General features: G+C 35.1%; 1 protein-coding gene and 1 non-coding gene across 3 annotated transcripts in view; both read right to left on the bottom strand.

Moving 5' to 3' along the window:
• LOC119833919 (max dimerization protein 4-like) overlaps positions 1-26,169 on the bottom strand; it is a 239,972-nt gene that overhangs the window by 139,833 nt on the left and 73,970 nt on the right. The gene's annotated exons all lie outside the window — the stretch shown is intronic.
• LOC119834147 lies at positions 8,954-9,033 on the bottom strand. The gene has a single exon (XR_005287992.1). It is a non-coding gene; the product is annotated as a small nucleolar RNA U3 (small nucleolar RNA).

The following is a 26,169-nucleotide window of genomic DNA, read 5'->3' as shown; positions in this document are numbered from 1 at the left end:
CATAATATTCACCAAGTGCATTTATAAAGGTTTTACATTTATATAATATTATTTGCTGCTTCCTGCGGATTCGCACCGGTAAATAGATTTTTCCTTTATATTTTGTGGAAATATTGAAGAAAAAGAATTCACTTTTTCTTTTCATCATCTATCTGCCAATGAAGGTCCCGTGAAAATCGGTCAAACTGTTTCAGAGATTAGCTGGAACAAACAGACAGACCGAGAGACAAAAATTGTAATAAAAAAAATAATTTTGGTAGATATACCATGTCATTAATAAAAAGGTTTGGTTATTTCAATATAACAATCAGGCACTCCCAATTTTATTTACAACATTGAATATAAAAACTTTATAATTAGTTGAACTCAGATTAAAGAATGAATTTATCATTACAATTGATTTAACATTCCGATTTATCCCAAACAAGTGAAGTGCTCAGAAAGAAGTCGGATATAAAACATTTTATGAGCTCATGAAACTCGGCTTTTCCTAAATAACAAGGGGATATTAAATTGGCCGATCGATTGTTGCCTCGAAGTTATTCCTAACATAATACGACATATAACTGTAATTGCAAAATTAAGAATGACGTGTATATAATTTTTTTCTATAACTATTGTGTTTTTAGGACAGAGCAAGCAAGGCATCTGATGTTAAGTGGTCACCAATTATATCATAAACACTAGAAAACTATTCTAATATACGAAACTACAAACGACGGTTATCGCTAAGAAACTACATCAACCAGTATTTTTTGCTATATGTTGGTAGTTACGATTGTTCTAATAGGCTATGCAAACCCACCAACCATGCCTCAGAACAATCTTATTCAACACCGTTTCATTAAATCGTATTACTAATTTTATCACGTATGTTCAAAACTTTGTAAGACACCCCTGTAAATAGGGATGCGCTAAACGAAAAACGTGATTTGGCCAAACACACACACACACACACATAGATATAGTCCCGTGCGAAAACACCCTTAGATAAACCGAATCTGAGAAATCGTAACAATGGGAGCCTCCTTGAGTTGAAACTCAATTTCCTTCGACAAAGCGCGCATTGCTGTTTAGAGTTGAGTTTAGTTTGAAGATTCTTAAGGGCCCGTGCTTAAAGTGAGTTTTAGTGCTATATTTAACTTGTTATTGACTGTTATATGATGATTCTTATTATGTATTGTACGTAATTATCCACTCTAATACTTAAAGCTTGGTTGCCTGATGGCCGATGCTTATGTACGTTGTAATATGAAGACTTTAATAAATTCTGTGCTAGCGACCCGCCCCGGCTAATTTTAAATATCTTAGCGCAGCACACAGACGACAGAAAGTGACTGTGTTTTATACTGTGTAGTGATCACCATAATATCTACAGAGAATAACACACATACGTACACTATGTCCGTAGGGAAAGACGAAAAACTAAGTCTTATTTACCCATTCATCTATTCCCACAAGATTCTCCCATACATCTCATTTATAATAGTACTAAAAGAGACGTAGGTACTTTATAATTGTAGTAGATGCAGAAGCCGCACTGTCCCATCATCAGAACCCGCCCTAAAGCATCAGTAATGACTCGACGTAGTGTAAAATTATCGAGTTCGCGTCTTCCGGATTATCTCGGAATAAGATGACACGTGGCAAATTAGAAACAGTGAGAAAGCAATTACTTCGGCATTTTCGGTGCAAATTTTTCATTTTAAATTAATGTTTTGAGATATCTAGCTCGCAGTATGAACGATTTGTTTTCAATTCTTTAAATCAATAATTTTACATAGTATTCGATCCTTATTAACTTATAACCTATATTTATAATTTTTTTTTTTTTTTTATAAAAGAAACGAACAAGTGGTGCACCCATTATCGAGCGATCACCACTGCCCATGAGCCCTCACAAGAGTCCCTGTGAAGGTGTTGCCGGCCTTTTAAGGAAGAGGTAGACATATTTTTTTTTAAGACTATTTTAGTACCATTTAACGTTATACTGGCACAAGCTCTTTATCAAATAATCATGCGCCAAAAAGACCTTACATGAGTTTTAGAAAATTAGTAAAAAAGGAAAGGGGCTGATACACTGCTAGACCGATATTAACCAAACATAGCTAAGAACCACTCTGGCAAAAACTGACATTCAATTACAAATACCGCATCGAAATCGGTTCATCCGTTTGAGAGGTACGATGCTACAAACAAATCGATGTTTAGCTTATAACACCGCTCTTTTTGCGCCTGGGATTAAAAAATGTCTTTTGAAACTTATTAAATTTATCACTGTACCTGAACTTATATATGTATATATGTAAAATATTTATTAAGACAACAATAAACTGTATTTTCGTTAACTGTCCAATCTCCATAGCTTTGAATATTTCGGGTCTACATCGCGTTGCGGAATTTCCAAGAATATTAATTCATTATTATATTTAACCGGTTGCGTCATTCCAACTATTTATTAATACCCACAGCATTGACCATTTTCCGAGTAATTTTCACTCGTTCAAAGGGAATATTCATCTGAATTCACCTTTCAAATAATATACAGAATTGAAATTCACGTGTTTCGCTCGGTAGGGTTGCCAATGCTTCATAAACATTATAACACAATTCAAAACTTGTTAATTCCCTTCTATATCCATATATAAATTAACTATATACAGAGCACTTAGGAATAAATTAGCATTACTGTTATATAATATTCTAGTATTATCATTACAAAGTAAAATATCTTTGATTCTCATCATTCATTCTCTCATATTGTCTGTATTGAAAGAAAGAAAGGGACAAACGAACATTAATTTGATATTGCCTCATCCAAAATTATTATGATGATTCTCTTTCCATGATACCCGGGTATCATCAGAAGGTACCCAGTCACTTGCACGGCTTACGGGACACAGATCCAACACGCAGAGGCCCTTCAAGACTTTAAATGTATTGTGCGTCACCAGCCTTATATTATTAAGCGCAGACCCACAACCCTACAAACAAATCGCCTAAGCGTAACTCCGCAAGCCGGAGTCATTTGCAAAACTTAACTCGGCTAATGTTACGCCATTTGCCAGCGACGTTTCAGCGTTGACAACTTTCCGTACGATATAACATTAATTAATTATAATAACGTGGGTATATGCCCTCCAGTGGAGCGCGTGTCTTTGTGATACTTGCCGATCTCTTGTTAGGCGACGCGTTAGACGTTGCGAGCGTGCTGGAAACGGAGTGGAGCGTCGTGTCTGAATCGCGCTATTGAAGTGTTTTCTAAGCTGATTATATTGCAATTAATTACAATTTAGATCAACGACGTGGGCCTACCTGGCAGGCACCACTTAAAATTTTCAAAATATGGATCCCAATGACAACAATTGAAAATAAAATCACGGGTTTGTCGAGCAACCATAACAAAATAAAAAAAAAATAGTCCTTAGTAGGAACTTCCCTTAAACATAAACAATATCTTACATCGACAGGACAGTGACGCTGCAGGCATATCAAATTTTCACACGGAATGTTTTAATAATTAATGAACGTAATTTTAATCAATCATTTTATTAGTTCAAGAGTTTAACGCGGACACACATATCAATCTTTATTTGAAATATAATCCAAACAGAAATTAATCACTCACACATCATATCTAACTCGGTCTGAAAGCAGATTTATAAAGCGCTATCCGCAAATTGGTTTAGACTACGGCACCTAAGTAGAATTACAACTTGCAACCAATCTACCGCCCGCAAACGAACCAAGTTATTTATGTTCACATAAGTTCAAGTACAGACGGGACGGTGCACGGTATAAATAAATTAAGTTAAAGGCGTATTTGATAACGCATTTGAGTCTATTCAACTTAAATGGGATGGAATCTGTATGTATGTTATGGTGTTACACCTAATCGGGTGTAATTCATTTAAGTATTGGTGGGTCTCCAATATCTGATGCTACCTTCATATTTAAAGGTTTTTAGAGTAATTTTCACCATGCCTAAGTTTTAATGATTTTTTTTTATGAAATAACAGCAAATGTTATGGTATTATATAACTGTATTATGTAATACGTACTATATGCTATAAATAAATTGTATGGGTAAAACTCGTAAGTGGCAACCCTAACCGCAACATATAACAGTTATTCCTGCTAGATACAGGTTTAACGCGAACCTACGCGTTTGTACAAAACAGTTATTAAAGAGTTTAAAATACTCTTTTATTTGAACAAACCGCTTGGCTTTGAAAACTTAGTTTAAAACGATTTACGTAACATAATGTGTAATTATTTTTGAATATGTGATTAAACTCTATTTTCCAACGGTTTCGTTAAAAAGCCTTTAAACATTTCTTAAGAACATCGAACCCACTGTCAATTAAAAAAAAAAACAACCAACCACTAGACACCGATCTTGAAATGTCTTCAAAAATCCATACAGTTCATTATACAAACAGCACATTTAATATTATTCATAAATAATTTTTATCATACGGGCCGGTGCCTGACATCCGGGGTCAACGGCCGGCAAACAATGGAATCCATTAATTTATTTAAAAAACATCAATTTACGAAAATTTCTAGTTGACGCTCTGACTAGAACCAGTCATCGTAAATAACTATAAGGCGGTTTAACACCTGGCGTTTGTTGTTATTAAAATTATTTCATTAATATTAAAAAGCGTCTTATGAATGAGACGTTTTTAAATAATAGAATAAAGTATATTATGAAGTTAAAATAAATACAGATAGTTTTTTCTTGTATTTGTTTTACGCGACTGTTATATACCAGCTAGTATAGGCCATATATACGCCCCGGCTTCGCCCGTGGCATATATATGGCCTATGTCGCTCAGCGTATTTTTAATATAGGTATAGTTTAAGGAATTAAAGACATTTTAAATAATTTTAAGCGCGGCGGAGGACACGAGGAACAGGTTAAACTTCGAAACGTCGCGTCGAAGTAAACAATATATTTAATAAATCGCGTTTAAACGTCCTTCTAAAAAATATATATTTACTATATCACACACTGAAATACAGCAGTTCTTAAAGAAGTAAGTAGTAATATATATTATTAAAAATATGATGATATAATAACTTACAAAATGTATTCAAAATGTTTTTTGATTTATTCAAAAATCAATTAATCTAAAAACAACTGGAAGTGAGAGGCCATCTACCTATCTTGTTAATTAGTATGCAAATATTTACCACCAAAACACAATTTACTTTAACGTCATCTACTTGATACAAAAATTAAAACCTTTTCTTAAGTATCAAATGTAATTTTACACAATTAAAGAAACACATTCTCGTTTATCAACAGCCCAGGCATTTATTTGTTTAGACTGAGTCTAGACAAATTTAGAAATCCTAATTAATCACATTACCGCTGCATCCTGTATACGGTTGGCAGTCGCTCATTAAAACATTTTTATCTCTCGATGTCCAATTAGTCGATATGTCACCATAACATTGTAAAAACCGTTAGTTTACAATGTATATGCTATGGTTTAGGTTAGGTTCAGTTTATTTGAATCTAGCTTTTGCTACGGCTTCGCGCGCGTTAAATTCGGAGTAGATTAATAGATTTAATATAGAAACCTTCCTCTTGAATCACTGTATCTATTAAAAAAACCATCAAAATCCGTTGGGTAGTTTTAAAGATGTAAGCATACATACATAGTGACAGACGTGGGAAACGACTTTGCTTTATACTATGTAGTAAATATGTCGACTAGAAATTTGCACCTGACGGACGTTTGGGAAAGTTAATTCTCGGTATAATTCATATTTCGGCATTTATTTGATCCCATTGTCATCATCATCATCATCATCATCATCGTCAGCCCATATATGTTCCCACTGCTGGGACACGGGCCTCCTATGAGGGTTCAGGCCATAATCCACCACGCTGGCCAAGTGCGGGTTGGCAGATGTCACACGTCGTCGAACTTTTGATTATTGGACATGCCGGTTTCCTCACGATGTTTTCCTTCACCGTTTTATGTCTAACGATAATAATGCCAAACTGTCAAGCAAATGCTATCGATCATAAATATTTGACAGTTTGCAATCCAACTTTTTTTATGCCACCTAGTCATATTATAATATAACAGTTTTCACAATCTTACGGTGACCTATATAAAAACTTACGCTTCCTCCATTTAGATAATAAATTACCTGAAAAGACAAAGAAGTGTCATATTAATACAAATAATAATTGAAATTATCACAAACTTCATAAATGGAAATCAAAAAATTAGTGAATCAATTTGGTTGAAATTTTATATGCATATAGATTGTAGCAGGGAAAAAGAGGTCTATATCATGCTTTTTTGTGCGGCTACCACTATTACTTTATAACTTAAGAAATCTTCACTTAATGAATCACCAAAACACAACAACAGACAACAACGCAACAAAAAAAAACCTACATTTCCAACATTAGACAGAAACGAAACATTAATATTATTCACACAGATCACACAACGAATAATTATTTGAAAAAAAAAATCAGCAATAATTACAATCAATATTTCAATACAATATTTTTCAAACAACATCGTCATACATCCAGACAAGTGTAGACGCGATATAATTACACTGATGACAAGAACTAAGGTTTCTTCCTAGAACACACCCGCCACAAATACGGGAAAATCTGACGTAAACAAGTGTGTAAAGTGTGTTAGCTTCACAAGGAAATACTATATTTACACCTAACTACTTTAAAATGTTTAACATTTATTTTAATGTTTAGAGTAAATAAAGAATTAATTAACAAACAAATTTAATAAACAAAATTAATTAACAGATAAATTGATGATTGTTAAATTTTTGCATACCTTTAAAAGTTTGTAAAGAAATTATATATAAACTAGCTGCGCCTCGCGATTCCACCCGCGTAAGTCCGTATCCCGTAGGAATATCGGGATAAAAAGTTGCCTATATGTTATTCCAGTTGTTGAACTGTCTACGTACCAAATTTCATTGCAATCGGTTCATCGGTCTTTGTGTGAAAGAGTAACAAACACACACACATCCTTACAAAATTTACATTTATAATATTAGTAGGAATAGTAGGATAGGATTATTTATCCACAAATTTTCTTACTACACCCAAAAAAATCGCTCTATCGACCTCAATAACCAGAACCTCCTTGAACAAATATACGACAAAGACGGATTCGAAATTTAAAAAAATTCTAAATTTAAGATTACGCCGTTCCCCCGTGTCCCGGTTACGACAGGCTCATAGACGAGGCACTACACGCAATCCGTCTTTATTACGAAGTAAACAAGATCGACAAGGGTCATTAACCTCCTGTTTCGCGAGAGGATACACGAGTTGTGATAAAATTATCTACTATTTTTTTATAGTACAGGACGGGAGCCTGCTGCAGATGGAGCTATATAATCAGATGTATATAATTCTCTAAAATCATAAACTAAATGCAGTAAGATTTTGAGCAATATTTCCTTTTTTATTATTTTCCTTTACGTTTGTAAATTTCCGCCGATAAATTTCCATAAAGTAATGGTTTTATGAAACATTAGAGAAAGTTTAGGAACATATTTGTTAAGTATAATTCTGCTTTTAAACAAATTGATATCTAATTACCAAACATTATAAGATCAGGTGTATTTTCCATCACCTTTCTCAATAACATGAAATGAAAATTTTTCCAACTGTCTCCCCGTCCATCCTTACCCGCTAGGCTGTTATTCAACCACGCAACGTAGCAATCAGATGCACGTAGCTGGCTCGCAACGAAGGTCGCATTACCGTGAGAGTTGCGAGGCTTATGAAATCGTCAATGGAAATTTTGAGTAGCCCTCAAAAAGATTAGCGTTTTGAACGAAAAACGTCGCCAGCCCCTTGTGTACACGTTGGTTTTCTTAACCTTTATCTTAATACATAACTACATAGTATAAAATAAAGTCGCTTTTAGCCACCTGTGTGTGTGTGTGTGTCTGTATGATCTTTAAAACTTCGCAATAGATTTTTATGGGATTCTTTTTAATAGATAGAGAAGAGGAAGACCAAGAGGAAGGTTTATATGCTTAATAACAGCCATTAATCTTCTCCGAATCTAACGCGTATTAAACCGCGGGCAATACCTAGCAAATAAAACGCAATGTTGACTGGTGAAATGTGCTTAACTTACTGACTGATCTGACGCACAGCTTAATTTCTACGAAAACCAAGGACCGATCGGGATGAAATTTGGCATGCAGACAGCCACTAAAATGCAGTTATCCGCTAGGAAAGAATTTTTATGAAATCTACCGCCAAATAGGGGATGAAAGTTTGAACGATCAAAATTTACTTAAACCACACGGACGCAGCTGCGGGCGACAGATAGTATTACGTATGTAAGCTGAGCATTCTACAATAGGACTCGACTAACGTTAATTATATATTTACTAAAACCATTAGTTTCTGTATCTTTTTTATATCAAAAATACGACTTATATTAAGATTAGAACAAACAATGATCAGGCATACAGTAGAAATAAATACATTTTCTTCGTGGTTTGTCACAATAAAATTTCAAACCAATTCGAGGCGTAGCTCGAACCTACGTCTCTCATTTTTACGATCGATTTTTTTCTTCTATTCTTCGCACTGTCTCCACAAAAAAATCAATACGCTTCAAACCGCCGATATAACATCGAAAAGCAACGAAAAATTACCGTTTATCGAAACCAATTTTCACCCGTAACTACGTCGGAGGCGTGATAAGGTTTTTATGGCCCAGTTGGTTGGTGCATCGGTCGATTGCGATTTATAAGCGTTTCCATCAAACACTGATAATGTTAGTGACACGTGATCACGTCCGAAAAGTATTTATTAAGTGGAAGTAAACATAGAAAAAATAACGGTAAAAAAAAACAAAAGTTTGATAGTCTGTGGAGATGCTCCATAAACTTGAAAAAAGTCGATTGTAGTTGTTGTTTAACTACTTATAGTTAAACTAAACAAAGTAAGAGTTCTCGTGAAGAGCTTACTATAGAAATGATCCTATGAAGTAAGGTCTTATCAGCTTTGTCAGCTATGTACATCAAAACATACAAAAAATAATAACAATTAAAAAGAATATAACATAACTTAAGAGAACCATGTTCCATCAATTTCAACGCAGCAACGTAATAAGATTACTATAAACAAGTAAACAGCATTTCAGGCGCTGTGCGAGAAACGTAAAGACGGGCCGAACCGCAGGCGTACCAGTACACCCGTAAAGTATGTACAAGTAAGTAATTATTCGGAAAGCCGAGGGCCGAATACTGACTCCGGCGAAATTAGTTCACCGCCAAACATCTACGGAACTTGAGAAGTTTTCCATGTGCGCCGTACGGCGGTTGTAAACGTATTACGTATTTTTCCAATGAATACTTGAACCTTTTCCTCTTAAACTCGTGGCCACGGGCGTAGCGTAGCCAGATTTCAGTTTTGGGAGTTTAATACAGTGAAGCGACTACACGTGCATAAAATAAGCACGTAATGAGCTCAAGCAAAGAATTTTGGTAGTCCTTTCTCGAGTAGTAGAACGGGATGGGCTAAATCAAGAGAAATAAGTAGAAAATGAGATAGACCACTAACTATACGCTACTAACTACTATAAAACATTTAATATTTACATTATATTTACATACATTTCGTTTAACCCCTAAAACCAGCCGCCTGGTCACGTCCATGATAATGGCATAATTGGACACTATTCGTGGACCACTGAATTGAAAATCTGTATGTGACTGTATCATCCTTTGCTATAAAAAACTCTCGCATTAAAACTCCGAAATTGCTGAACCGATTTATATTTAATTTTCTGTACATATGCAGTAGATTTGAGAATCGGTAAATACGTATTTTTCATAAATGCAGAAAGGTATTTTATTATCAAATTACTACAAAAGCAATTAACTAATAAACATACGATGGATGTATATATTTCAATCAGAGAACAATTAATATCTCATACGAATATTATTGAATTATATCGTACTCAATCTCAAATATCCTTGGCTTCTTTTTTTTGATGGAACTTTCTTTCCCTGTTATATGTTTATATCAACTTTATTAGTTTAGACTTTAATTATAAATGTTATCTACAAACATTTATTTATTGCAATAAATCCATTCTTTATATCATCATACTAATATTATAAATGCGAAATCTTGTAAGGAAATGTGTGTGTTTGTTACTCTTTCATGCAAAAACTACTGAACCGATTGCAATAAAATTTGGTACGTAGACAGCTGGACAACTGGAATAGCATATAGGTAACTTTTTATCCCGATATTTCTACGGGATACGGACTTACGCGGATGAAACCGCGGGGTGAAACAGCTAGTTAATAATAAATTTAATTTGCATCCAATCACACCAAACAAAACCTTTTACTAATTAACAACAGACAGACGGCGGGTGCTGGTCAGACTTACCGACATTGGCTTACAAAAAATTATTGTAATGTTTTAATCTGTATTTGTATGCATATATATGACTGTTCATTAATTAATATTGAAATGTACGGAACGCCGTGGTCGCTACAAAATCCCTTGAACAATAAAGAGAAAAGAGACAGACAAGAAAGACTACACAAATTACAATTCCCAGTAATAATTTCGTAGAACTAAACGTCCACTTAAAACAAACGTTGATTAAGCCAGCCGCACTTCAGCGTTGTCTAACAGCGAGCATCGCATCGCCGTAATCAGTATAAACTTTTCAAAGTATGTGGGATGTAATTATTTCAAAACCCCCGAGAGTTGCCGAACTTCACCGAACTTAGCCGAATTAGTTTCCAGCGGAATATCTGCAAAACATCCGGGGGCTAATCGACGTGTCAGAAGTTATTTATATACGGTTTCGGATTGACCGGAGATATTTAATGGAATAATTTCTCAAACGGTCCATTGCATACCATACAAAATATTGTATCTGTATATTATAATATCTATAAATGTTTTGAATACAAAATGATCTGATATAATGTACTATATAAGTAATATTAAAACACGCTCAAATGATAGAATTAACTAAATTGTCTCACATGCTCTTAACCAGCGCATACGCATGGGACCATATAATCCTCGCTATCCCTATCCAGGAACTGGGTGCGAACGTTACGATACGAGAATTTTATAACATATTTATGTAATACGCAGTTTTTTTTAATAAATCATGACCTTATAGTGTCGTAATTTATTGTGTATTGACCTTAAACTATATCTTCAGCAAACATCCTTCGCTATTCATAAAATATACAACACTTAAATGAGAAAATCTTTTATTTAGTTATAACTATTTGACTGATATCAATTCTCTTTGTCAACAACAAAGAAAGAACCGCCCAAACCGGTAATCGTACATTTAAAAGATTATAAACTAACGGGTCTTTACTATGGAAGTCAAATATTTACATAATACAAACTCTATCGCATATAAGCGTTTATATTCTAAATAGATATGTTTAAATCAGAGTTTCATATTTACAACATATATCACACATCACACTTCACACTAACATTATAAAGTTTGTTTATTTGTCCGTCAGTCGTGTTGAAACTACAGAACGGATTTTGATGAAATTTGGTATAGAGACAGGGTATGAGCTGACTTGGTGCGGCTAGCTTAGCTATGTCTAAAATAATGACAGCTGCCGGAACAATAAACTAACATCCGATTTAAATTATTCCAGCCCGGCGATTGATACATATAAATACAGTTTGAAACTAAAAAAACACAATTGAATGATAGAATCAACGAAATTGTCTAACTTTTTCTTACACTGAGTCTACCTACATAAGAAAACTATGTACATATCCTAGTGACAGGGCTGCAATAAAGTACCACTGGATTGAAATACCAACTGGACGCACCATCTACCAAAGTCCCACATATCTACCCACAACTGCAGCTAAATGAAGAAAAGGGTTAGATGTGTGAGGGCGTGTGAAATCCAAGATTTGCCTTCAAATGAAAATTTAATGTACCAACCCGTTTATCGAGACACGAGGGTAGCAAAGGGTAAGGGTTGCATTTCGGAAACTGGTGTGGATGTAAACATTACGGCATAATGCTTTAATGCTATTTGATTAAAGTTTTAGGACAATTGAACTAATAGAGGTCTGTTTGTGAAGATAAATAAATAAACCAAACTAACTGAATATATAACACTAATATTGTTTATCTGCATAATGCTCAAATAACATTCATAATTATATAATTTAACTAAAGACCACATCTGGTTAATAATTATATATTTATTAATATATAACATAATTAATATAATTATCGCAAAATTGATTACAGAATGTAATTGAAAATGTACTATAAGCATATACTAATTTTTTCTATTTGAACCAGTTAATCTTAGGAACACTTTGGATCTAAAATAAGTTCTTAGAAAATTCGCGTAATTTTATTGGTTACCGCAGAAAGCATAAGCTATATGTCACGCTGCGAACAACAAAAAGAAAAAAACCGCGGCGCAAAGCCAGTGTATTGTTTAATTAGTGATACTCTAATTATAAATAAAGCTCTCTTTGTAGTAAGATTAGTTAATGCTAATAAAACTTAACGATTTTCGTTTCAAATTAAGAAAACTGTTCAGTGTAGAATAGTCTAGATATCTAAGTGGCTACAGTGCGGGTGCAACCGCGATTCACAACTAGTATTTCCAAACTACCGATACCCCAATCACACCGTCAACTATCTCTCAGTAAGACGATCAGTCAGCAAGCAACGTCGCAAATTGAATCCCCCCAGTAATATGTCGAGCGGTGCGGCGCTCGGGTATAACTTATCGTACCTCGTTTGGTATTAAATTTGAGGTTTGCAGGCGCACGAGATACGTAGCTGGGTTTGAAGATTTTCTTGGTGTATCTGGTGATCAACCAGTTTCTTAATTTCTACGAGGGGTTTTTTTCCTGAAATTCATAATTAACTCATCTTTTTTTGCGTCATTTATTACACATTATTTTACGATTGACGTTTTTTATACAATGTTGAATAATCCATTAAAAAAGGGTTGATTTTTATTTATTTTAATATAACTACTATCCGCATTACATACATACAATGAATGATCATCTTAAGAAATCTACACATTCAATTAATAGATCCGCACCCATTACAAACATACAACTAGATTCGAATTCAAAAACTCTCAAAAACGAATTTCAAAAAAATCACAAAAAGTTTGCGAAGCGATTCCGCCTAGGCACTTTAGGTACCGTTGCATAAGAGTCGTAATTTTCCTACATTAGAGGCCAGGGATCTAGTCTTGACAACCTCCAGCTTATTTCCTCCGCGAGATAAATTTTATAACACGCCCGGTTTTACCGTTGCGCAGTTAGCGGATAGAGTTTATCGAGAATTCATCCTTGGTTTGTTGGCAATTTTATATAACTACATTCAGATATGTAGGTTTAAATTCATGTTTTAATATCAGTTTTGATTATGTATTAAATAATTCACATTTTTATTCGGTGTCGAAGAAAACCGAATGAAATTAAGTTTGTATTCTATCATTTAGGTAAAGTTTATTTAAGCGAAATGGATATTTAATATTATATTATTTATATAGGAACAAGTAAGTTACTTATGCATTAAACACATTTGGATACAATAATAACCAACTTTATAACAGTAATGAATAATCCATTTAACAGATAAAAATACTTCGCGAAACAGTTATTAAGATTTTTTTTATGTCAAAGCGGGCAACTGAGCTGGTGGTCGCCTGATGGTAAGCGATCACCGCCCACGAACATACGAGATTAAGAAGCAGTGACTCTGCGGATGCGCTGCCTCCTTTAATGGGGTAAGGGAGAGGATTGACGACTGGAAAGATGGAATGAACTGGGTGAGGAAAAGGAAACGGGTCTCCCATTTATAATATTGGTGAGGACGAACATACAACACGTAGTCCCGAATCACACCGTATATAAGCGGATCGTGGTGCCGAAAGCCCCAATGAGCTGGGCACAGGTGGATGAGTAATTGCCGCGCGCCGCGATATGACAGATGCTGCGCTAACGCCAAATTGCTTTAGGCAGTTGCCTGCGGTGTGAGAGCTGGCTGGCGATTTGGTTTGAGATACTGAGTTCTCGTGCTCCGTTGGATGCTGCTGGGTGCACTTAGTGCGTGATTCTTGTATGAACTGCGTGATTCTTGTATAAGGTGCGTAATTCTCTTATGAGCTGCGTGATTCTCTTATGCGTTGCAGCGGTAACGAAATAGTGTTGACGATGATGTATTTTCAAACTCAACGAAACGCGATGGATGCGCACTTTTGAATCGACAGTTTGATATAACAATGCACCATCAATTTTAACAAATATATTCGCATATGAGTGTATAAACATATAGATCGATAGATCAATAATTACTTTCAACAAAAACTAAACTAAACGCTTTCAAATTGCCAGAAATTGACGAAGTTTAAATAGGATCACGCGGGAGATACCAGCTTTCAAATAAAAAACGAAAAATCGAAATCGGTTAACACAGAAAGTTCTGAAGACAAAACAAAAAAAAAAAAAAATACAATAGAAGTGAAAACCTCCTTTCTTTTTCGACGTCAGTTGAAAACGTACAAATAACTGACCTTATTCAAGATTATAACCATACGATTGTCATTAAATCGTCAGAAACCAGTCATTATTCCACACACAAGTCTATTCCCTCCATCTATCAGATCCAAACAGAATTTTCACGCCACCACACTCCTAGTCAAGAGTTACTAAAAATAAACCAAGCCACGTGAACCGAGCGGCCAGCCCCCGCACTAGATGGAAGACAATATAACCTCCGCATAGGCCGGTTAGTGCCTTTCTGAACGCGACGCTAGAGCCCGCCAAATGTGGCCAAATAAAATGAACGCCTACGAAATAGTTTAATTCTTCCTAGTCGCCTCGAATTTACTTCAACATTTTGAGTTACAAATATCATAATCCTGCCATATGTGAGAGGTCCCTTACCACATGAGGAATTAGGTTAAGCTCGTAAGTAATAAAACTAAAGGGAGAGGGACTTTCATCATTTCTACGTTTACCTGTAGCGCATACGAACGCTACTGCGAAAGTTTCGCGATATTTTGGCAGGTGCCATACAGAATTTTGGTAAATAAATAAAACAAAACCATATTTGTCTCTTCGCAACAAGCTGTAACACATATCCTATCCTACTAATCCTACTTATATTATAAATGTGTGTGTTCGTTGCTCTTTCACGCAAAAACTACTCAACTGATTGCAATGAAATTTGGTACGTAGATAGCTGGACAACTGGAATAATATACAGGCATCTTTTTATCCCGATATTCCTACGGGATACGGACTTACGCGGGTGATACCGTGGGGCGCAGCTAGTCATCTATAAAACGTGATGAACTGTTTAATTATTTTTGCATTGAATTATTATAGACTAATATATATTTTGTTTTCAGAATGAATTTTAAATTTAATTAAACACATTAAGTTCATTAAAACATAGCTGTAACATTCAAAATAAAAACCATTAAAAACTGTAAAGAAATATACGCACAAACAACTTTACAAACACCACAAAACAACAGTTCCTTCATAACGAAGCGTCCGTTTTCTGCTACGTCGCCGGCGCCATCTTGCTTTTTTTTCTTATTTAATGACACACAAAATGGCGGGCACAATTTACGAAAATGCAACGGAGCAGGCACAAGGTAGCCGTGATGTGCTGTGATTGAACGGGGGAAAACGGCATTACCCCGGACTAAAAGGAAAACTTTTCAACTATATTTCATTAAATCTGTACCAAGTGAATGGGGCTAGCTTATTTCGCGTTTTTCATTTTGTAATATGAACTCTGTATCATATTTTGTGTAAAGGTCAGAGGTTTATTTTTTGCTTTTTTTTAATAAAAAGAAAACCAAGAATAACATTAAACTTGAACGCTTTTAAAAGAATTAAAATTTTAATAGCTTGTGTTTTAATCAAACTTGGTTTTAGGAAATGAAAAATCATTGTGTGTATTATTTCAATTCAATTAAACTTATAAAAGTATCACATTATTTGATGGCAATTTTCTGCCCGTCTGTACGTCCTGCCATTCCATTATTTCCATAGAGCATTATTTTTCGACCGATATCGGATAACTTAATATTTCCATTTACCAATTTACCAACAGAAATAAACAATGATTTGTCTCTTACTCGTGATCTCGTGAAAGAATTTAAAAATTTAATTTTAAAAAGCACATTTTCCAAATAACGTATCGATAAAATAAATGAAAAAAAAAAAACTGTCAAATATCATCGACAGTTCTGCGAATCACCTTTCTATATGTAACAGGGAAATTTCATATTACGCTAAATTTCATTGATAAGAAAAGTCATTCATGAAAATTGGAAATTTACCTCTTAAATGGCCTTAAATAGATCTTATATAATCACTACATAGTATAAAACAAAGTCGCTTTCTATGTCTGTCACTATGTCCCTATGTATATTTTTCAAACTACGCAATCGATTTTAATGGTTTTTTTTTTTAATTAATAGAATGATTCAAGTGGAAGGTTTATATGTATAATAACATCTATTATACTACTACGAATTTAACGCGAGCGAAACTACGGGCAAAAGTCAATAATAAATCGCTGCAAAGTAACTTTGGTATAAATTAATGGATTTTTTTGATTTTAATAACTAAAACGTCTTCAAATTGTCAAAGCTGCTTCATTTTAAACGGAAAACATCAGCTTTCGAATGAAGATAGAATCATTGAAATCATTGAATTAATATAAAATTCTCGTGTCACTATGTTAATTATCATACTCCTACGAAACGGCTGGAGCGATTCTCATGAAATTTCATGTGCACATCGGGCAGGTCTGAGAATCGGCTAACGTCTATTTTTCATACCCCTAAACGATAAGAGCGAGGCAAAACACCGTTTGCCGAATCAACTAATATACTAAAAATCTTATCAAACTTCATATAATCAACAGCTATCAAAATACGCCTAAACGCCACTAAAACTTAAATAACTCCCAGCGTTTAACTACCGCGTTTATAAGCGAGATATAATTCCGGCCGCTGAATTTAGTTTCCTTAAGTAATCCACATCAACAGCCTCGCCATTAACTCTTTCAACCCTCCGCGGCGGTTCGCGGAATATGCGAGCGGAATAAAAAAATAAAAAAAAATTGTTCCATTTTCGACTCGAAATAAATGGAGCCGTCATCGTGGCAAGGAAAGATTCCGAGTGGGATAAGTACTAATTTTATTCAGCGTTGCGTTAAAGAGATATTTTTTATTGTAAGGGCGCGGCTCGCGAGGGGATTTATTTAGTCTTGACTGCGAAACGCGGCCGCGGTGAATTTGCGTCGGTACGTTTAGATGATAGTTTTTAATGTTACACGTCTTATGTGTGTATCGTGGACTATTTAACGAGATTTAGATAATTCTGTTCTCTTAATAATCTGAAATAAAAATATTGCGATTAAACTAAAAAATGTCATATATATGCGTTCCAAATATTTCATATCTTAGTTTAAACGTCTTAAAGCAGAGTATTATATCGCATAGACGACATTAAGATCAAACGTTATTTCGGTCGTCGTTGTTTTATCTTCCACAATACATAACCTTACTCCATTCACTCGATTAATCGCAGCGAACAAAGCGAGCGACTGGTCCGTCACACTCAGCAATATTGGATATGACAAACTGCACTTCCGAAATGAAATCTTAAAAGCGTTTCCAATTTTCCTATCGCCGGAACGACTTGGAATTATTATGATCGAGCGTGTACAACAAATGCTTAGTAAATATCTCGACGGAGAACGACGCCAGTGCATACAGAGTAAAATCCCGTGTCCCCTTGCGAGGTATGGGGAAAATTCAATACATATTTTTATACTATTAGAATCAATGATCGATTCTCTTTACGGACTATGTATTATCATTATATTATTAGTTTCACTGATCGATTTTCTTAACGGACGATATCTTTTTTTTGTTTAATCACGGAGAATCGAATACAAGACACGGCTATACGTCCACACGTTAACCACTATACCATAGGCGGTCGCACACAGAGTACGGACACGTTCTGTTTGCGCGGTCTGTTCCACCCCAAATGGAACCGGAGTGGAATGTACCGCACGCGGCGGGTTTACGAATCGCTTTTTATAATTTCCGTAAAGTGAAGATTGATGGTATCACGGTTTCGAGTGGATTCGCGCTTTAAATTATTTATAGATATTTGCGATATTATTATCGAATCGTTTTATACACGTGGCGGTGGAGACATAGCTTTATATTAATGAAATTTTGTTAAGTATGATTATGTATTTAGTTACATTCGATACCTCCTGAAATAGATTTATTAAAATTAAAAATCTCTTAAATTTTTTAAGACAAGAAAGTAATTGAAGGCTTCATATATACAAGCGAGATATTAAATGTACTTACGTAAGTCCATCCGATTCAATTCAATACAGGTTGAGGTATGCACTATTTCAAATAACGCAATTTTTTCAAGTTTAGAGAATATATGCAACAATCACATTAAACTTATAAATCCAAAACTGCGCTGCATAAAATGCGATTCCCATATTATTTAAACTCATATCACTTTAATTTTAACACACTCGAATCCAAAACAAATCAATTAAAAAAAGCCCCCGTGAATATACCTAGGTACATACCACTCTGTATCACATGAGGCAACAGTCGTGCCGTGTACCGCTCATAATTTCACTTACCTGAAACAAAGAAATGTATTTCATACGTTACGTGAGGGTAGCTGGGTGCGATTGATTCCCATTACGGGAGGTCACGTAGGTAAATAGCTATGGGAAGTGAAATATTGATAGCCGTGTGCGTCGACACGACGCTCGCTGGTGACGAAATTGTGATTTTAAATTGCGCTATTATTGTTCGTGTTGTGTGTGTGTGAGTGTGGGGGGGATTGTATGGATTGTATAGTTGTAGATGTGGGTGGTTTTTTAGGTTTTTTTTTTCTTTTTTTTTGTGGTGATTCTCGAAGGGCTACTACATCTTAGGATACTACGTCTTAGCTCGGATGCGTTTGTGAACTGAAGGTTAATTGTGGTAGCGACAGGCTCAAGGGCGTCCCCCCATGCCGGGGACCACGTACCTCGGCTTGGGCTATTGCATGAATGGAGGGGGCCGGAGGGGCCGTACTCGGTCGGGCGCTCGACCGGGTGGGAGCAGGAACTTCAGTTAGAGGAGAACTGTATGAGGAGATACATACTGTGTGGAACAATCTGATAAGTTTGTATCCAATCCAATCATATCAAATCAAAAACTCTTTAATGTGTACGTTTACAAAAATACTACCATGTCACAACGGTCCCTGACACAAGGGTCTCAGACACGAGACGCGGACACCCGTTTCATTGATACCAGAGACACGGATGTACTAGATACAGACACATGTGACCCTGACACAAGGGCCTTAGACACGGACACAGACAACACTGATACTGACACATGAGACACACATATACGTGTAACTGACATTGGCTCTTATACGAAACGATCATCACTCCAGAGTGCTAACACATTAGTATTATTTAATTCAATTCCGATAAGAACCCAAACACATAACATTCCCTTAATGTAACGAGTATTTGATTTTACCTTAAAACAGTCATCAAGTATGATCCGATCACACCTCAGTAATGGGATATTCGTCTGAATTAACTTGACCTTCAATATATACTGTCTAGCATACAACGCAGAGGTCAACCGACTGGTTTCTCAGAAGTATTTGAACAATTACACGAAATCGTCAAGCACACGGTCCCAAATCCCCATTCAAACATAATTCTCAATAGGGCACATTAAGGGAACACGCATAAACACGCTAATGGAAGGAGAAACTGTTAAATATTTAAGATGGAGGGTTAAAAATGTATTGGGAAAACCTTGCAATTTATAGGCGGGTCTATGGGACTTTGGGCGTGTGCGCTTTGTGACGGGTTGTAAGACTGTTTATGAGTCAAACGTGAAAATTGTTCTGTATTAATATGCTTTATTAGCTTCACTCATATGTATGTATGTAACAGACTGATTTTGACTCGATTTTAACACACTTTTAACGTATATATTTAGTTCAAACTTTGTATAGGTATGAATTATAGGTATGAAGAATCGGTGATAATATAATAATTCACGAGTTTATATATTACTAGCTGCGCCTCGCGGTTTCACCCACGTAAGTCCATATCCTGTAGGAATATCGGGATAAAAAGTTGCCTATGTTATTCCAGTTGTCCAGCTATCTACGTACCAAATTTTAATCAGTACAGCAGTGTTTGCGTGAAAGAGCAACAAACGCACACACATCCTTACAAACTTTCGCATTTACAATATTAGGAGAATATTTATACTTCTGCGGAACCGGACGAGCGAATAGTAAATTATATATATCTATTAAACTACTGGGAATTTAACGGGTGCGAAGTCGCAGGCGAAAGCTAGTTAAAAAATAAGATGCGATAATCATGTACCATGTTTTTTCTCAATAATTTTCATTACAAAAGCAAAAAAAATGGACACTACAATATATGTAATTAAAAACGAAAACAATAACAACCCATTATGGTAATGAGTATTGTATGGTATAGGTTAGGATCAGGATACAAACATACAAGTTAAGGGATACGGGACACCAGCCCTCTTCAAATTCCAGTAAGGTTACGAAAGGTTAATACGATAAATGTCAGACCCCGGACCCAGAGATCGGGTTACAAATCATATTTGAGCGCCTTTATGATTAATTAATAAATTATACGTCAATTAGTACAAAATAATATCACTTTCCAGGATGTCGGTATGAAATGGGTATTCATTTCCTGTAGTAGGTACGTTTATAGTACTTATTCCAATAATATATTCATATACATATTATAAAATAATAAATACAACAAGAGTTAATTCCATAACTTTGAGAATAAAAGAAAAGCAAATGTTCGCTACGAAAAACAATAATTGAACTAATAATTATTTATGTATAAAAAATTATAATTAAATAAAAAAGTAATGAAAAACTATCTAACGCTTAAACCGAACCATGCATATGAAAAAGCTACCCAAGCTCTATGTAACACATGTTAAAACACAAAGTTGGCAACCCTAGAAACTTTCGCACGCAAACAGCTCCCTTGCACCAGCCCTGCACAGCATTACAAGTATGGATGAACAATCCTAACCCAGAGCAATGTTATATAACAGCTATTTCCTCACATTAACCCTGCTTTAAACTAGTAGCAGCCCTATTTGTCTGTGGCATAGAAATATTAACTTACAGAAACAGGCGTGACACTTACGTGTTATTATTATGTTTATGTGGTATTCCGTAAAAATCGAAAACAATTTCGATTGAGTTCAGCATTGCCACATTAAAAAAAAAAAAAACAAAAAAAAACTACAACATTGACAAATAAATCAACTTCCACAACATAATATCAACACAGAGAGAGAGAGAGACATCAAACTTTAAAACTAGGCTACGCAAATAATGCAGCAACCCTACATTATTACGTAAGCCGAAACTGCCCTAAAACGCAGTGCTCCCAGGGCGCAGGGCGCAAGGCGCAGGGCGCGGGACGCGGGGCGCAGGGTGCAGGGCGCAGGGCGCGATCGATACACGTCACGTGGGAGGCACGCTGCGCCCTTTATTACCTCCGGCAGACAATTAAATTGTGTCGGCTTACCGGGCTGCATTCAACGCTTAATTCTAATGAATTCTATTCAAGGAAGGCTTGTTGATGTTTATAAGCGGTTGGGGTTGTTTTTGATGCTCTGTGCGTTATTTATGTATGGGAATTACTAATTTAAACTGATGTGATGAAGAGGAAACGTCATGTTTTCAAACAAAACTACCGGATCGATTTCGAAAATTTTGTCTCTATTAGATAGCTGCATATTTACCGAGTGACATAGGCTATATGGACCGCAGATAATGTCGCGGTGAACAGCTAGTGATAATGTAAATACGAAATTGTGTTTGTTTGTCCTTCTTGTGGTTTCGAATTTCGCCTACGATATTTTTTTCTTCATTCTTTATATTTTTCGAAAAATCCCACACTTAACCTAACACTTAAACGTATGGACCCATAAAGCCATTAACAAAACGCACACAGGATATGCCGACACTGATGAGTTCTACTCCGGTGATAGCTACCCCCGATCGCTCACACCATAAACAATGTTAATAAAGGAAGCGCTCATAATGGTTATTGCTTATTTCAATTTTATGGCTCGCCGAAAACCATTCGCTCATAAACAACTACGCAATTATATGTCAAAACTATTTCGTTCAATGATGCATTTCTATTAAAACAAAACATTTGCTACGCGCCCAGTTATTACCAATAATGTATACAGGGTGTCTGTTTTGTAACTATACACTATTTTTATTTTATTGTCTAAATCTTTATCTGTATAAATATCAATAAAACCTAAGAAATATACCTCTAGAATGTACATGGAGTGATTATTTGGTTTACTTTAGATAATATACAGACAAAATCATACAGTACATGGAAAGTCGACACATAATCAAATATACGATAAGTTTATATCGTATAATAGAAAAAACTGACACTAAGTGTTTCTCTTCATATATCAATTACAATACATTTTCTACAGTACTTTTTTCAATACATTTTCTACAAGTTCCCACGCATACCAATATTCTCTAGACAATAAGTATTCATGTGCCAATAGAAGGTTCCAGTAAATTCTTCGGACCTCTAAATACACCCATATATCGCGGTCCACTGAATGCCGAGGGCCGGCCGCGTACCGCGAATGCCAGCCGCAAACAAAGCCACTACGCAAAAAAAAACTATTTCCCTATTCCGCCGTGAGAGCACCCTGTATGTGAGGGCATTTAAAATGTATTTAGTATGGAAATAGAATTGTGTCTTCCAGAGCTGATGTATTGGGCAAAGTGGCTCACATTATATTGAAATTTATGAATATAATAATACGTGTGATATATATTATATTTTTTTCTTAGATTCTTTTCATTTATATGTTTTTCGTGCATTATGTGCTAGCTCCTGTTTGGTAAACAACAAAAAAAACCATCTTAACTAGTAATAAAAAGTATAATTATATAAGATACATATTCCATACAAATTTTTACCGACAAAATAAAAAAAAAGTATATTCTCAACCATACAACAAAAACGCTCCCCCACATTTAATCATATTCGTCGATGAAATATCTATTTATCTATACGTCCAAATTCTACCAAAACTCTCATACATACATACATACATACATTCATGTCATACCATACATTCACGCATGACAAACATTTATATTTACATTTTAATTCACATAGTGTTACAATCTCAACCCACATAAATAAACTGGAACACTAAAGATTCCCTCTATAATAATAAAAATCATTCATCAACAGTTCCTTACTGGCTCTATAGAAGCTTTCCGAACTGGTGTATAATTATTTGTCTGTATTTGTCTGCATATAGACAATCTAAACGAAGTCTAGATTAATAAACGTTTGTGAGCTTCTTCAAATCGTTCTCGTACAATCTTACGACGCATAAAATCAAAAAAAGTTATGTCAATTTATTTTATAAAACAAAGTAGCTTTCTGTGTCTCTATGTATGCTTAAATCTTTAAAACTACGCAATAGATTTTAATTTTTTTTTTTTAATAGATAGAATGGTTCAAGAGGCCGGTTTATATGTATAATGACATCTATTAAACAACTCGATATAATTTGGTTTGTAAGCTTTGTCTCCGCTTGAATCACAAATTGAAAGACTGACCTTGACTTGAGTACCTAGTATATAAAAAAACTCTCCCATGGATACATCACCCAGTATATCACCTATTACATAATACACCACACTCATCACCCGATCAATATGGCCGCAACTAATTCCACTAACGAGCAAACTTCCTCCGTCGCGATGTTTGTTCCTACATAATTGATCACCTGCGCAAGTGTCCCTTGTCTAATGGTGTGGAAGCTTTTATCACCTATCGTTCGGTGTGATGATCGGTTTAACCAACTTGTACAAAACGAGGTTGGCGACACGTATGTTATATGACTGATAGTATACAGACATACAAATAGAGAAACAGACAACCGCATGAACAAACAGAAAAAAACATTGTTTTAGGATTTATAAAACATCAAAATTGCATAGCAATTAACTCTTTTTAAAACATTAATTGCTGAGAAATGGTCTAGCTATTGTTATATCACATGTCTGAATATTGATTCTACATAGGTACCTACATAAAAAATAACTTTCCTTGAAATACAAATTATTTTAATGTATCTATTGATTAGTAATTTACGTGGCTAGCTTGCCTATACAGTGACTAACTCCAACCGAGGTGACCTAGAAACACTATATTTTAACAAAGCCCCGAATGCATTAATTCGTTTGAACGTGATTAACTCAAAAACTGCTACATAAATTTTAACCGGTTTACACATATAACGACAATTATAATCGATTTACACGTATAAAGACAGTTATAACCAATATTCACATGTAAAGTCAGATTCGTAAGTATGATTTAGTGTATAATCGACTAAGATTCTGTGTAAATTCAAAGAAATTTAGCAAGCTTTCTTGAGGATGGCAATAAAAATAGTCGACTGAGACTTTCTTGAGATTAGTTTCAAAAACAATGTATTTATCATTATTTAAATATTTAGTACATTAATGATATCGTGAACGTATGTAAATGATTTTTGGTTTGAATGATTTACATACATCGCGATTAAAACAATAACTATTGAAAAATTAAAAAAAATAAATACACAGAAATTCCAACCGATACAGGAAGAGCCGGGGCGCGCGACTTATAGACAATAAAACACTGAAATCGTCCAATCACAACGATCGTAAATCTCCCAGTGGCTGTTGGTTTTATCTTTCCTCCATCAACATTACAAATGGTTCTTGTGAGTCACTTTTATGTTATACTCTTTCAATTACTATCGACTTCTAAATCACTGATTTCGACACAAATACAAAGGATTCATTTTCATAAACTGACATTATGAGAAATTACAATAAAAACAGTAAAAAACTTTAAATTCAAAAGACTTGAAAAGCAGGCTGCTGATAAGTACACTCGCTATGTTGTACTCGAAACGTAAAATCGAAAGGAAAAAATTAAACACTTTAAGATTTATATTTAGTTTAATAAAATAAAAATATTCATTTCACTACAGAGTCGACAGACATAACAAAGCCAGTGAAATCGGTGTTTTTAAGTTGAAAATCTTAAAATCTAAAATGCAGATCTATCAACAGAACAAACTATTAATTAAAAGTCTTTTAAAATCCATTAAAGTGTTTACAACTTCTTTTTCTAATTATATATTCGCTCTAAATCAAATGGAGTAAAGTGCTAAATAAACTCTTAATAATCTTAAAGGCCACTTGTTACGGTCTACATCTTGATGGAAAGCTACGTTCATAGGGATGTCCAGCCAGTCCATGTTAGGTCACCTGATCTGCCCATCTTCTTGGACTGCGGTCTCTCGGCCTCTTGCCTTCTCCTTTTCCAGTAACAGTCAGCCTCTCTAGACTGTCAAGTTGCTGTACGCAATATGGCCAAGGTACTGTAGTACGCGCTTTAGGCATTCAGTGGAGAGACGAGGTTGGTTGAGCATACCAGAATAGATGCGTTGGATCTCCTCGGTGTCCATGGGATTTTCTGCAGTTTGCGCCAGCACAAAAATGCTGTAACGTATAAAAAGTTTCCACCTGGAGTATTATTCTAAAGATTACACTGAAGCGACGGTAATAACCCTCTGATTTCAGAGATAAGTTGGTAGCTCAGTAACTACAAATAGTTAATTAGCATCCATTGACTTTCGCTGGCTGCAGATTAGAGGATCGAATGGTTGTGACATACAATTTAAAGTGCGTATAATCTGAGCTCTAAAGGACGCATTGTGAGCAATTGGGGTCAGTTATTTATCAAGTTAGCGCACGTGCCCCACGAACTGGCACGTAAACATTTACCGACTGCGCGAAGGAGGGTTATTGATTGAGTATTTGAAATTATTTCATAGAAAAACATGATATATGTAATTCATAAGTCGATAAGAGCTCCAGTGATGGTTCTTTAGTATTTGATTTAACTT

This window comes from Zerene cesonia, chromosome 18, assembly GCF_012273895.1.
Source record: "Zerene cesonia ecotype Mississippi chromosome 18, Zerene_cesonia_1.1, whole genome shotgun sequence".
In the NCBI taxonomy this organism is placed as follows: domain Eukaryota; kingdom Metazoa; phylum Arthropoda; class Insecta; order Lepidoptera; family Pieridae; genus Zerene; species Zerene cesonia.
Note: the sequence above shows the minus strand (reverse complement) of the source record. Positions and strands in the feature narration are given on the sequence as shown.